General features: G+C 41.2%; 1 long non-coding RNA gene across 1 annotated transcript in view; it reads left to right on the top strand.

Annotated features, from left to right (window-relative positions):
* The window catches only part of LOC138843895 (uncharacterized), a 229928-nt gene that overhangs the window by 162860 nt on the left and 52268 nt on the right, over window positions 1-14800 (top strand). Inside the window, exon 3 of the long non-coding RNA XR_011379047.1 lies at window positions 2009-2170. This is a non-coding gene — a long non-coding RNA (uncharacterized lncRNA). The remainder of the gene's footprint in view (window positions 1-2008; window positions 2171-14800) is intronic.

Below are 14800 nucleotides of genomic sequence, written 5' to 3'. Positions count from 1 at the left end.
GTTATGCTTATTTGGACACAATGAAGTGAAAATTTATTCACAGGTCTTTCATAAAAAATATTTGTGAAAACTGTGCCTAGGGTTCACATTTTTTTGCATCCCAATCAACATATCTTGTCATTCCTTTTCTCCACAGACTTTTTGATGTGCCCTTGTATATCTTTAAGATATTGCTGTAATAAGATAAGGCTAGTGCAGTCTGTGCTTTCTCTTCTTGTTTGGAAAAATCAAGAGGAAAGACAGGTTACTCTTTTGTAATTTCTGTTTAATTTTATCATTATTTTTATTTGAAAAGTAAGAACAGGCATTTGGGAAATGAACCAGCAGATGAAAGACACGCTTTCTCTTTCTCCCTCCGCTTTCTTTCTCCCCCTCCTTTCTTTCTCTGTCTCTTTTATCTATCTCTCTGTTTTTCAAATAGATTTTGATAAATAAAAATTCTGTTTGCAACAACAAGTTTGCTTCTTTACTGACCCAGTTGTTTAGACATCAGGAACTCTGTGGGAATTCATGTCTCAACATTATAGGAGAATCAATGAAATTTCAAGAGACAGATCGAGTCATTAGGATGGTGAAATGTTTAACTTATTGAAAATATATTTTATGTTTTGACTTTAAAGTTTTGTTGAGCACTGAATCCTACCCATATATGGCCAAGAACAGAATGAAGGGAGTTAGGAGCAATAGAAAAACCAAGCTTACTATAAACTGTGGGTGGATAAAAACAGAACTCAAACACTCAAGAATAATCGGCAGCCTAAGAAGAGTCTTCAGGTTAGATTTATTAGCTGTTCTATTACTGGAGAACAACTTGTCTACAGGAACCCATTTGCCTAATAAATGCCAAAGGAAATAAGTAGAGCTATTTTTCTCTTAGACTGTGTCTACATGAAAAAGAAGTTGGCAAAATAACAGTCCAAGTCAGTCAATTCACTTAAGGAATGTCTATCAAACCCATTTCTTGGCACCAAAATGCTCACTAGTTGCTTTGGTGTCACTTAGGCACCACTGCAGTCCAATATCTACTCATAATGAAGTTTTAATAGGAAAAATGACTATCTAAAATTTGAATCCTAGTTGAGTTTTAATACCTTTTGCAAAAGGATGGTAATATAAATGATTGCATAGGTTATCCAACAAACGTTAGCCTCTCTACAAATGCATACCAAGCTCATTTTATTTTTACATTTATACTATTTTGACCTTGGTCTCAGTCCCCAAATTTTATGTTTGTTTGAAAAATTGTATTTTCTCTTTTGTGGCTTTGAATAGATATCCAAATGCATTATTTTGTACAACATGCTAATAATTTGTTTGAAATATGATTTTTAATGAAGGAAAATAGTCAAAAATGTTTGGATAACCATAGAGATTGTTTATGAAATATCACCAACATTTTCAGGGGACTTGCTCAATAAAATTTCTATTGATATTCTGAGATATTTCTGATGATTTCATAGTTGACACTGTTTCAACCATCTTAATTCCTCTAACAATATGAGGTAGGCGATTCACATCTGTCTTCTATTTAAATGTATTGTATTAATATAGTAAGTTAGGATTTAGAAAAAAACAAAATTAGTTGAAGAATAAAAAGTGCTGTAATTTTCTATGAGGAAAAGTGTTGGTATTGCTGTCAGCCATTTATCTTGAGTTAGGACACCAAGATAAAGGCCTCTGGGATGTTTTGGGGTTGTCTCAGGAAAATGTGGAATTTTTGTACCAGATCAAAGGCAGAGAGAGCCCCAAGTAAACAGAGGAAGGTCCCAAGGCTCTCCCAGCAGCAGGTATGTTGAATGCACACTCGTCATTCCTTGAAGGGCCCAGGTCAGTTCTGTGCGGCCATGCCTGTGAACTACCCTGAAGGCTGCTCTCGCTCTGTGCAAATGGAAAGTAGACCTTCTGTAGAACTGCCTTAAGTGCCAGGTTAAGAAGGTGCCAGACTTTTCAAGGAAAGTGGATTTCCCTTGTGTGTTCTGGCTTACAAAATCTGTCTCTTTCATTTTAGGAATAAAATTGTCGCACCTTCTAAACAGCAGAATAAGCCAAACTCAACAATCAAAGACTTGTTTTTCTGCGAATGATCCTAACCAGTCCCTTGAGGAAGGGAGTTGGGTGGAGAACACAGATGAATAAATGAAGAACAGAAAGAGTCACTCATCCTACTATAGTAAGTACTTCATTTCCACTGTCTGCCTTGACTGTAAAAATGTGTACATTTATTATTTAAGATAGACAGTGTTGGCAGAGTAATAGAACCTTAGATATCTCTTCATTCAGAATGTATTGTGTACATTCTGAATATGTATAAATACATATGTATAAAATAATGTATTTTTATTAATATAGTAAGTTAGGATTTGGAAAAAAACAAAATTAGTTGAAGAATAAAAAGTGCTGTAATTTTCTACGAGGAAAAGTGTTGGAATTGCTCTCAGCCATTTATCTTGAGTTAGGACACCAATGATAAAGGCCTTTGTATTCAGAAAAAAAAATTTATTCAGAAAGTAGATAGGAAAAACTACGGGAATTTTCGTAGTATGTGTATCTCAAGACTAAGCAGAGACAACACTTTAGAAGGAGGATATTTGAGTCTCCTAAACAATTAACTTATTTGGGAGACTGGGCTACAACATCACTCAGTGACATTGATGAGTTTGGGATGCTGACATCTTTCTACTTAGAATAATCCAAACCTAAAGTTCTTAAACAAAAATCATCAGAAAGTATCAAAACATGATGCCTCAAATCTTACAAGGGTACTTCAGAAAGCTTGGACAAAAATAGAATTGAAATATTATTTTGAAATGCATACTTTCTTTTTTAATAATATGTGTGTATTTTCTATGAATGTTTTGGAGACCCCTCATAGGTGAGTGTGTGTGTGAGTACATACACATAGACTTTTGTATGTGTAACCACGTGTGTGTTTGTGTGTTGTGTTCAGAGAGGTCATCAGGATGGACCCACAGTAGTTTCTGAATAATTACCTGCCTTACCAGGAATGTATCAAAGTGCAAGAAATTAATAAAAACAGAAACCCAGGATATTATGAAACCAAATACATCATCACAATGTGGAGTAGTGTTTTAACAGTTAGTTTATCTTTTTAAAAAAGATTTATTTAATTATTTATTTGAAAGAGTTACACACAGAGAGAAAAAGAGGCAATGAGGGAGAGGTCTTCCATCCACTGGGTCCCCAGTTGGCCACAACAGCTGGAACTGCACCAACCAGAAGCCAGGAGCCAGGAGCTTGTTCTGGATCTCCCATGCAGGTTCAGGGGCCCAAGGAGTTGGGCCATCTTCCACTGCTTTTCCAGGCCATAGCAGAGAGCTGGATCTGAAGTGGAGCAGCCAGGTCTCAAACTGGTGCCTGTGTGGGATGCTGGCACTGCAGATGGTGGCTTAACCTGTATGGCACAGCACTGGGCCCTGTATGCATTACTTTTAAAAACTGGAGTGGAATGGAAAGATGACTTTTGTTGGTGATGTTAATAACTGTGTCTCATTGTCGCACATCTATTCATGGGATTAGGAAGAATAGAGAGGAGGAAACGTTTTCTAAAAGGATTGCATTGCATAACTGAGTTTAATATCATTTTAGAAGCTCAATTCCTCCTATTTTGTCTGTTGTATGTGATCAGGTTACTGAGAAAGAAAAAAGACCTTCTCTTTTCATTGCTGAGTCAAAGAATGGATTACAACTAACATCTGAGGTGTGAACGAAAGGAAGGAGTGAGCTGGGAAACCCAGGAGAACCACGTGGTTTCTGCCATTCTGCAGGGGAAAATGCTTGGCTGTCAGAAGCCGCCCTTGAAGAACCATTTCCAGGGGTTCACTCAGTGCTGGTCTCACTGAGACTTCCTCCCTGGGGACCCATGCACATCTCACCGGCCTCTCTTTCAGAACTTGTGACATTGTGTCTCCATGTTGGGGCTGTCCCCTTTATCATCATGACTGTAAACATCTCAGAAACTGTAAATTCAAAAAGCTCTGTTTGCCTCTTTTTTTCCCACTGTGCCTAAATCCATTAAATCAAGAAATACTTTCTCAGATAGTTTTATTCTTAATATAATATGGCTTGGGGCAGGTGTTTTGTGCCAGGCTTAAGATGCCACTTGAGTTATCTGCATCTCATGTTAGAATGCTTGCCTTTGAATCCCAGTTCCACTTCCAACTTCAGGTTCCTACTGATGTGCACCCAGGGAAGCAGTAGATGATGGCTCAAGTGCTTTGGTACCTGCCACCCACATGGGAAACCTGGATTGAGTTACAGGCTCCTGGCTTTGGACTGACACAACCCTGGCTGTTACAAGGGTTTCGGGAGTGAAACATAGATAGGAGATTTCTTTACCCTCCCCTCCCCTCCCCTCCCCTCCCCTCCCCTCCCCTCCCCTCTCTTCTCCTCTCTTCTCCCTCCCCCGCCCTTGCCTTTAAAGTAAATAACAGAAATTGAATAAATATAGTTTTAGAAAGTTAATATGGATTTAGCTTAAAGCATGTCAAACAGGTAAGCATTTGGCATATTAATTAATGCATCCATATCTCATATTAGAGAGCCTGCGTTTGGGACTCAACTTCACTTCATTTTCTGGCTTCCTGCTAATGTGCACCCTGATAGGCTCAAGTAGTTGGATCCTGGCATCAGCATGGAATACCCAGAATGAGTTCTGACTCTTGGCTTTAGTATGGGCCAACTCAAGTTGTTGGAGAGTGAATCAGTAGGTAGAAGATCTTGATTTGCCTCTATATGTATCTCTCTGCTTTTCAAATAAATAATATAATATAATATAAGCTGCTTAGAAAAGCATAGCTAAATAGAACAACTTGCATACAGTGAACTTGATACTTTGCTTGAAGACCAAGACAATGTCATTTGTTTCTTTTGGGCTGGGCCACTGTCTCTCCAGAATATCTACAGAATTTGGTGAATGGAATTTAGTATCATTATAATATTTAATGACTATAGAACTGTCGTTGAAGTACTACCTAGGTCCTCTGAGGTTCCTGAAAGCATTACAGAGGTTAGAAAGTGTATTCATGATACTGTAAAGATGAACCTTGCCTTTTGGTTGGATTGATATTTTGCAGTAATGTTGCCAATGAAATGATGGGTAAAACTGCTCAGTACTTGGCAAAAATTAGGGCAGTGGTGCCAATCTGTACTAAACATTGTTCACTTTTACACATTTGTCAAAAAAAATAAAAGGTCAACTTTACTTAAGAATGTCATTAATGAAGCAGTAAACAGTACTAATTTTCTGGGTCTCAAATGTTGCGAAAGGCTGCACACTCAATAAGAAAGCTGCATCCAAAGAACATGCTGTGGTTTTATTTTGCGTTTTGTGACCTCTTGCAGGGTTTTTGAAGACAGTACCTTCTTGCTTGAAAAACCAACTTAGGGACAAACTATGATTATTCAGACTTGGGCATTTTGTAGGTGGTCTCCCAAGCACACACACAAAACGAAACAGCAGGAGTATGGAGCAGCAGTTGAGAGCCTCTTGGGATGTCCATATTCCTAATCAATGTGCCTGGGTTAGAACACAGCTTCTCTCTGATTTCAGCTAATATGAGCTCTGGGAGGCAGCAGGTTCAAGTTCTTGAGTCCCTGCCATTCATGTGGGAAACTTGCATTGAGTTCCAGTTTCTTGGCTTCAGCCTAGCCCAGGTTGGGCGGTATGCAAGCATCTGGAAGGTGAACCAGTACATAGAAGGTCCCTCCCTCCCTCCTCCTTCCCTCCTCCTTCCCTCTCTTCCTCCCTCCTCCCTCCCTCCTCTCTCCCTCCCTCCTCCTTCCCTCCCTCCCTCCCTCCTCCCTCCCTCCTCTCTCCTTCCTTCCTTCCTTCCTTCCTTCCTTCCTTCCTTCCCTCCCTCCCTCCCTCTCCCTCTCCCTCTCCCTCTCCCTCTCCCTCTCCCTCTCCCTATCCCTATCCCTATCCCTCTCCCTCCCCCCTCTGATTTTCTAATACATAATCAATAAGTAAACAAATAAACAAAATATTTTAAAAGAATTCATTATCACAAGGAAAACGATAGATAGTTTTATTGCCAAGGAACTAGTGATATTAACAAATAGGTAAAGTTATTTAAAAAAAAAAAGATTTATTTATTTACTTGAGAGGCAGAGTTAGAGAGAGGGAGAGACAGAGAGAAAGGTCTTCCATCCACTGGTTCACTCTCCAAAGGGCCAAATCGGCTGGAGTGGGGCCAATCCAAAGCCAGGAGCCAACAGCTCCTTCAGGTTTCTCACGTGGTTACAGGGGCCCAAGCATTTGGGCCATCTTCTACTGCTTTCCCAGGCCATCAGCAGGGAACTGAATCAGAAGCGGAGCAGCTGGGAATTGAACCAGTGTCCACATGGGATGCCAGCACCACAGGTAGATGCTTAAGCTGCTGTGCCACAGTGCTCACCCTTAAAAAGGTGAAGTTTTTTAAAATGTGATAATGTTTACATAATGTAATAAAATGTCAGTAGTTAGAAGATCTGCATAACTCAATAAACTTGTCTTTTCCATATCCCGGTAATGATGATACCAAGTTATGAATGTATAAAAAAGTACAAGATTAATCAATTGATTTTAATGGAGTATGAAAATTCATTGATAGGGTTCCATTGATAGGGTTGCCTTAAGGAACTTTTGAAGAATTTTACTATAGTATGAAATAACATCCATAAATATCTGAAAAACTTACAAAATATTCTTCTCTTTTCAAGTTTGAAAAGTTTGACCAAAACAACCTGTCGTAGCAGTTTGAACACAGACGCAAATGTGTCTTCCAGTGAGTTTGAACTGTAAAAGATTTGCCACATTATAAAACACTCCGAGTCTTCCCACTAATATTTTTCAGTTTGAAATATGTTACTGTTTTTCAATTTAGTATTTGTTGTTTGTGTTAATATGAAGTGGATTCCTTATTTTGTTTTAAAGAAAAACTCTTTGGGGTCCTCAAAAGTATTTAGAGTATAAATTAATTGTACTGTACCCCATTAAAAGGTACAAGTGTTACATATTAAACTTTTTTAAAAATTTTATTTTATTTACTTAAAAGACAGAGATGCAGAGAGAGGTAGAGACAGAAAGGTCTTCTCTCCGCTGGTTCACTCCCTAAATGGCTGCAATGGCCAGAGCTGGGGTGATCTGAAGCCAGGAGCCAGGAGCTTCTTCCAGGTCTCCCACTCTGGGTGCAGGGGCCCAAGCACCTGGGCCATCTTCCACTGCTTTCCCAGGTGCATTAGCAGGGAGCTGGATCAGAAATGGAGTAGCAAGAACTCAAACCTGCTCCCATATGAGGTGCAGGCACAGCAGGCCAGAGCTTTAACCTCTTGTGCCATAGCGTCAGCCCCTAATAAAATGTTTTTAAACTTAATTTATTTTCACTTTACTTGGAAGAGAGAGAAAGAAAGAGAGAGAGAGCCCATATGGGATGCTGACACTGCAGGCGGTGGTTTTACCCACTATGCCACAGTGTTTGCCCCGAATTATATTAGTTCTGTTAAGAAAAAATATAAATGTGTGAAGCCTAACATTCATGATACAAAAAAACTTAGCTTTACGTAAGAGGAATGACACCTTCCAGAAAAGGCTTTAAGAGTCCTCCTTAATTCTCTACTCTTATGGAATGGATTTAGAGGTTGTCTCCCATGTTTTTCATCATTTCACGTATGTTGCCAATAAGCTTTTATATTTCACCCCTCATTTATACACCAGAAAGTATCAAGCTACTGGATTTCACCCATGCCCCTATAAATACTGGAATTACCTCAGACTTTCTAATTTCTTCCCTTTCTTTGTTCATCCCCAAACTACTTATTGGAGAACTTGTCTCAACTGAGCAACATGCAAAATGTTAGTCAAGGCAGGAACCACAGGATTGCAAGAAATGTGTAATTAGTAGCAGAGAATACATTGAGATGAGTAAGAGATGGCCTTCTTGCTGAGGTTTTTTTCTGGGCAAGGTTGGAATATAAAATCATTTTATTATTGTTTTAAATTTTCCAAAAGTATTGCCTCATATTTGAAACCTTCCGTGTGAAGTGATGGAAAATCTCAGAGGGAGAAAATTCACATGGCAATGCAGGGTCCCACATAGTTCACAGCTATTTGGACTCCCATACCCATATTGGACACCCCCACTGGTTCTTCATTCATGTAGGCATAGTGAAACGTCTACTGTGCTTGTGTAAAGAAAATTCATGGGCCTTGCTTTCACACCCAAAATTTGTACTTACTGGAAATCAGTGGGCATTACAATTGATTTGAGTTACAACAACCCAGAGTTGTTTGGGGAGAGCTCTTACATGTGTTTAGAGAATGTGGTCTGAGAGCCACTGCAAAACTCCTGGTGCATTTCAGCCTCACTCTGTCTCATGTGGCACCAATCACAAGAAAGCACTTTCAAAGATCCCAAGTTCTCATAAGAATTCCAGATCCAATTACCCAGCAGACTGAAAGGTCTAGAAACACTGACAGATATCCACTTATGATGTTGTAATTACCAGCTAATTACAGAATAATCACATAGGACCTTTTGTTTTTGTAGCTGGAAAATGAACACTCTAGCTACTGAATGTGTTGATGAGTGACACAACATGTGTGGTGTAGAGACATATTCTCTGCACTTCTCCTTTTTTCCCAAAATACAAGTCATGAGAAAAGAGTCATCTTGCTCCATTCTTGCAGTATTCTATCTATTGATTAGATGCCTTTCTTCCCCCCAAACCACAGAGAAGGTTCCACCCTATGGGGAAGAACAAATACAGTACCACTGCCTCCACTGTGAGGAGTCTTCAAAGGGTTCATGAAAAATGCATACTATGAAAAAACTGTGCATGGATTTCACATTTTATTTTTGCACCAAAACAAACTCATACTAACTTGTGATAACATGTTTGAACACGGTCTGGTTTGAAGCACTGCCAAGCACGTTAGGAGTGTTTGGCCCAACAGCTAAAATGCCACTTGGGATGCCCACATCCTGTATCAGAGCTGTTGGTGTGAGTCCTGTCTCCTTTTAGTACAGCTTCCTGCTCATATACACCCTGGAAGGCAACAGCTGGTGGCTGGAGTTGTATTTGAGTCCTTGCCACCCATTGAGAGACACAGGCTGAGTTTTGGGCTCTTGGCTTCAGCCTAATCCTGCCTTGGATGTTGTGGCCATATGGGGGATAGACCAGCATATCGAATACTTGTGTCTCTGTCTCTGGTTCTCAGGTTTTCAAATATAATGAAAATAAGCAAATTAAAACATTTTTAAAAAGACATCTGTTGGAAAAGAAATCTTATCATAGCAACATGAATTTTCTAAAATTAAAAGCAAGAACAAGTATCAAATTTACAATTACAACATGAGTGAAATGATGGTAAAGTTATTGATGCTTTTAAAAAGAAGTCTTGGGCTGGCGCTGTGGAGTAGTGGGTAAAGCTGCTGCCTTCAGTGCCAACACCTCATATAGGCACCAGTTTGAGACCTGGCTGCTCCACTTCCCATCATGCTCTCTGCTATGGCTTGGGAAAGCAATGGAGAATGGCCCAAATCCTTGGGGCCCTGCACCTGCGTGGGAGACTTGGAAGAAGCTGCCGGTTCCTGGCTTTGGATCGGCACAACTCCAGCTGTTGCGGCCATCTGGAGAGCGAACCAGTGAATGGAAGGTCTCTTTCTCTCTCTCTGTCTCTCTGTCTCTCTCTCTCTCTCTCTCTCTCTCTGCCTCTCTGTAACTCTACCTTTCAAATAAAATAAATAAATCTTTAAAAAAAAGTCTGTGGGAGTCAACAGAAGAAAACTAAACAAATGGGATTGTAGCAAACTCAGAGGCTTCTGCACAGCAAAGGAAACAATCCATAGAGTGAAGCAACTGAATAGGAAAAAAAATTTGCAAACTACCTGTCTGGCTAAGGATTAACATCTAGAATATGTCAGAAATCTAAAACACTCAAAAGCAAAAAAACAACCAGTCCAGTTAAGAAACGGACAAAGACCTCAATAGACAGTTCTCAAAAGAAGAAATACAAATAGCCAACAAATATATGAAAAAATGCTCAACATCACTAGCCATCAGGGAAATGCAAATCAAAACCACAGTTAGCTGTCACCTCACCACTGTCAGAATGACTAAAATCCAAGACAGTGAGTAACAAATGCTGGTGAGGAAAGCGGCACCAGGAAAAGCTCACCAAGGAGGCCTTCACGACAAAGCTGCGGGTCAGTCCTCCCATCCAACAGGGGGAGTTTGTTGAGCATTTCAGTGGGGAATCACGAGCACTCACCCTAAGTCCTGATTTTGCTCCTTCTGACTTCTTTGTTTCCTAATCCTAAAAAGTGTTAAAAAGCCATCCATTTCCCCTTTTTTGACAATGTGAAAATTACTTTTGTAAAGGTGTATTCCCAGGACAGTCAGTTCTCTGTGTATCAACTAAGTGGCTGATATTGCTCAGAAAAATGACTTAATGTTGGTGGAATTTAACAGTATGGATGGGGCCAGCTCTGTGGCGCAGTGGGTTAATCCTCTGCCTGTGGTACCTGCTGGCATCCCATATGGGCACCAGTTCTAGTCCTGACTGCTCCTCTTCCCATCCAGCTCTCCACTATGGCCTGGGAAAGCAGTAGAAGATGGCCCAAATCCTTGGGCCACTGAACCTGCGTGGGAGACCCGGAAGAAGTTCCTGGCTCCTGGATTCAAATCAGCGCAGCTCCGGCCGTTGCAGCCATTTGGGGAGTGAACCAGCGTACAGAAGACCTTTCTCTCTGTCTCTCCCTCTCACTGTCTGTAACTCTACCTTGCAAATAAATAAATAAAATCTTTTAAAATAAATAAATTTTAAAAACAGTATGGAGGTTTCTCAGAAATGTAGTGGTAGATCTAGCATGTAACCCAGTCATCCTACTCCTGGGGATTTACCCAAAGGAAATAAAATCAGGATATGAAAGTTACCTAAATACATGAAACCTGTTCTTTCTAGAAATTTCTTTCAATATTTAGAAAATTTTAATGTCATTTTCCCTGAATGTTTTGAAGCTCCTTTGTGTCACCACTGAGAAATGCTACAACTCACCATAACCCTGTAGGAGCAGTTGTATCCTGGAGCACCTGTGGGAGAGGGTCAGAGTCACGTGGCTGTGAGCCCCAGGCCTCTCCGCTGTCAGGAATCACCTGTAATAGGAGGAAATCAATCAACAGGGAGGAAGTCTATGGGATTATTCTTGGATGCTTGGCTGAAATGTTGTTGTTGGTATCTTAGAGCTTAAAGTTTTTTTCTAAAGGTGGCTTGGTTAAAGGTATTTTAGGGAAAGTAAATTGGAATGGACACTGGTCCCTGCTCCAGAGGCACAGGTAGGATGTGCCTCTTTAGAGAACACAGCATACGGGTAGAAGCTGAGGATTAGAACTTGAAGAAGGGGTCTACTCCTAACAGCGTAGGTTTGGGAAATGCAGTGTTTAGCCTTTTTAAATGTCAATTTCTTCATCTTTTGTAAAATGAGAATAAAAATATCTTAGCGAATTGCTATGAATATTAGTGAATGGATAATAACCCCTGTTAGTTCCCCTCCCTGTGTTTCCGAGTGAAGTTCCCTGCCAGCCCTGTCCAGACATCCCCAAAGCACATTGTACTTCTCAGCATCTCCCTTCTGCCTCATCTGACAGATTATATTACTGTTAATAAGTTTAATATTATTTCATGCCACAAGTTTTGCTGTACTTTAAAATATGAAAAGTAGGGTTGGGCATTTGGCACGGTGGTTAAGATGCCACCTGGGATTCCTGCATCCCATATTGAAGTGCATGGGTTCAAGTCCCCATTCTACTTCTAATTCGAAGTTTCTGACTATGTGCATCCTGGAGGTAGCAGCTGATTAATCAAGTATTTGGGTCCCTGCTACCCATGAAGGAGATCTGGATTGAGTTCCTGATTCCTGAATTTGGCCTGGCATAGCCCTGGCTCTTGTTTTCATTTGGGGAGTGAATCAGTGGATGGAAGATGGAACACTCTCTCTCTCTCTCTCTCTCTCTCTCTGCTCTTCATCTTAAAAGTTAACATAAATAAAAATATAAATATGAAGACTGGTCCCACACCGGTTCAACTTAATTAAACACGTAGTTGCTGAAGACCAGCCAGGTGTGAGGGTCTGAGCAGGAGACAAAAGAGAAGAACACAGAACTTGCTCTTGAGGAACACAGAGAGGAGACACTCCCACTCACTGTGGGCGCTCAGCACACTCAAGTGAGACAGGTCAACCATGTGGGAAGAACCCGTGGCAAAACAGATACACTGAAGTGCACTGCACCCAAGTCACCAATCCAGAGTAGCAGCTCACTAGGCTAATCCTCCGTCTGCAGTGCAGCACCCTGGGTTCTAGTTCCGGTCAGGGTGCAGGTTCTGTCCTGGTTGCTCCTCTTCCAATCCAACTCTCTGCTGTGGCCCAGGAATGCCGGGAGTGCAGTGGAGGATGGCCCAGGTCCTTGGGCCCTGCACCCGCATGGGAGACCAGGAGGAAGCGCCTGGCTCCTGGCTTCGGATCGGCGCAGCGTGCCGGCCGCAGCACGCTGGCAGTAGCAGCCACTTGGGGGATGAACCAACGGAAAAAGGAAGACCTCTCTCTCTCCCTCTCTCTCTCCCTCTCTCTCTCCCTCTCTCTCTCTCTAACTCTGCCTGTCCAGAGTGCCTTTGAAGGGTTTCCATTGCCACAAACACACACACAGGCTGGAGACTCCTGGTGACTTCATGAAACACTTCATTCTAAATAGGCCTCTATAGATGGCAAATGTGGTAAACTCCTCCTCCACTGCCCATGTCATTGTTAGCACCCAGAAAACATGTCATCACGATGGGAATGAGTTCACATTTGAATGCACATTAATCCAGTGCTGTAGGCTTGTATCTTCTCCTGGAGTCAAAGTAGTTTGTCTTCCATTGAGTTTAGAGGAAGAAAAATTGGTAAATGTATATTGCTCCATAAACAGTAAGGCACAAAGTCTGTGGCAATTCTGTGTAATTTTCTGTAATCAAGTATACTTAAGTGAAATTTACATTATCATTAGGAGCTGCACTATGGAAATTATTGTTTTAGCCTACAGCTATGAGAACCACCCCGTGCCAGGACTGAGATGGCAGCACCAGGGGAAGCAATTTCATCGGGTTTCTTTTTACAGAGACACACGGCTCCTATTAGCCCTGTGCCTCTTATTTTTTTTTTTTTTCCCCAACACATGCAGTGTGCCTCTTTGAGTGGAAATGAAAACAATTTCAAGAATGAAAAGTTTCAGCTTGTTGCTAAAAATAGCACCAGTCATCAGCAGGGGGGGCCGTTCCTCAGCCACTTGCAACAAAGATGACCTCTCTGCCAGGCTTGGTCTACAGCAGAGGTGTCTGCTCTCCAGCTCCTTTTACATGGGCTCAAAAACAAGCAGCCAGTTCCTCTGGCTGGCTGCCCTCCTTGAATGGAGGCAGGGAACGTTCTGTACGAGGAAACCTTTTCCCATTAAGCCAGGGCCAGTTCTCAAAAGTCGGTGGAAGTATCTGAGGCATGTTAAACGTTAATAGCTCTTGTTAGTGGTGCCCAAGTGGCCCAATTTTAGTATCCTTCCATCCTGAGGACTCAGGCTCTGGAGAATTTTCATAGCACCAAGGTAGGGCAGGGCAGTGTATCAGATTGGTTTTAACAAAATCAAGGACTTTTTTTTTCCCCACATAAGCCTCTACCTTAAATATACATCTCTTCCAAGCTCATAGGAACACATTTCCATGTTATATACCAAATAAGCAGAAAGAGAGAACGTGAATGCCAAGTCCAGGAAAAAGTCATACACAAAATTCCCTCCCATCTCGACAGCTGATGGTGATATTTACACGGCTGAACCAGCACTCTGAAAAATTGGAACCACATGATATGCTCACCCCAGGTACCTTCAGTGTATGATGAGGAAACATGCCAGATTTGCTCTTACAAATAAAGAAATTGAGGCAAAACACCATAAGGAACTGATAGAAAAGCTAGAATTACGACTTAGGAATCTCAGTATCTTCAAACTAGTATCTCAGGTGACTTCCAACTGTAGACATGCAAGGTTCACAAAATGTGAATGTATATTTATGTGTGCAAAATTTTCCCTGTCTTTCCATAAAGTCATATGATACTTCTTTGATTCCCTGTTGTGCCTGGTTTTAGGAAATGGAATCTTGATCAATTCCATGTCAGACAGATACTATAAGGTTTATCATCATTAAAGTTAAAATGTCCCCCAGGGCTCTATCTTCTCAGAATTGCTCCTGTGTTAAGTGCTGCTTGCCAGGTTATGTTGATGGAGGCAGAGGAGGCATTGGTCACCTAACAACAGGCATATTATTTTTTAAAGATTTATTAGAGAGTCGGAGAAAGCTCTTCCTTCTGCTTGTTCACTCCCCTAAATGGCTGTAGCAGCAGGCACAATTCTTCACTGTTGCTCTCCCCACATTTGCATCCACTGCACTGTCTGACTTCCCATATACTAAGGTTTCCCCCTAATCTTCACTGTGAGATCTTAAGCTCTTCCTAGACCCATCTGTGAGTTTACTATGATAAAACACTTGGCTGTACCCACATCTTTGGTGGAGCCTCAGGGACTCAGAGAACATGCCCGAGGTCTGTTTCCCTTATACTTGCCATGTGGTTGTGTTCATTCTCTGTTCATGTCACAGTGGAGTTGGAAGTTGCCCAGTCTGATGCCTGGAGGTTACTTATGGAAGGCAAGCTGTAGCATGATGAAGGCCTTTTCTTTAGAACCACCCACATAAGGAAAAGTTTATTTTTCATTTTTTTTC

This window comes from Oryctolagus cuniculus, chromosome 9 (genome assembly GCF_964237555.1).
Source record: "Oryctolagus cuniculus chromosome 9, mOryCun1.1, whole genome shotgun sequence".
In the NCBI taxonomy this organism is placed as follows: domain Eukaryota; kingdom Metazoa; phylum Chordata; class Mammalia; order Lagomorpha; family Leporidae; genus Oryctolagus; species Oryctolagus cuniculus.
Note: the sequence above shows the minus strand (reverse complement) of the source record. Positions and strands in the feature narration are given on the sequence as shown.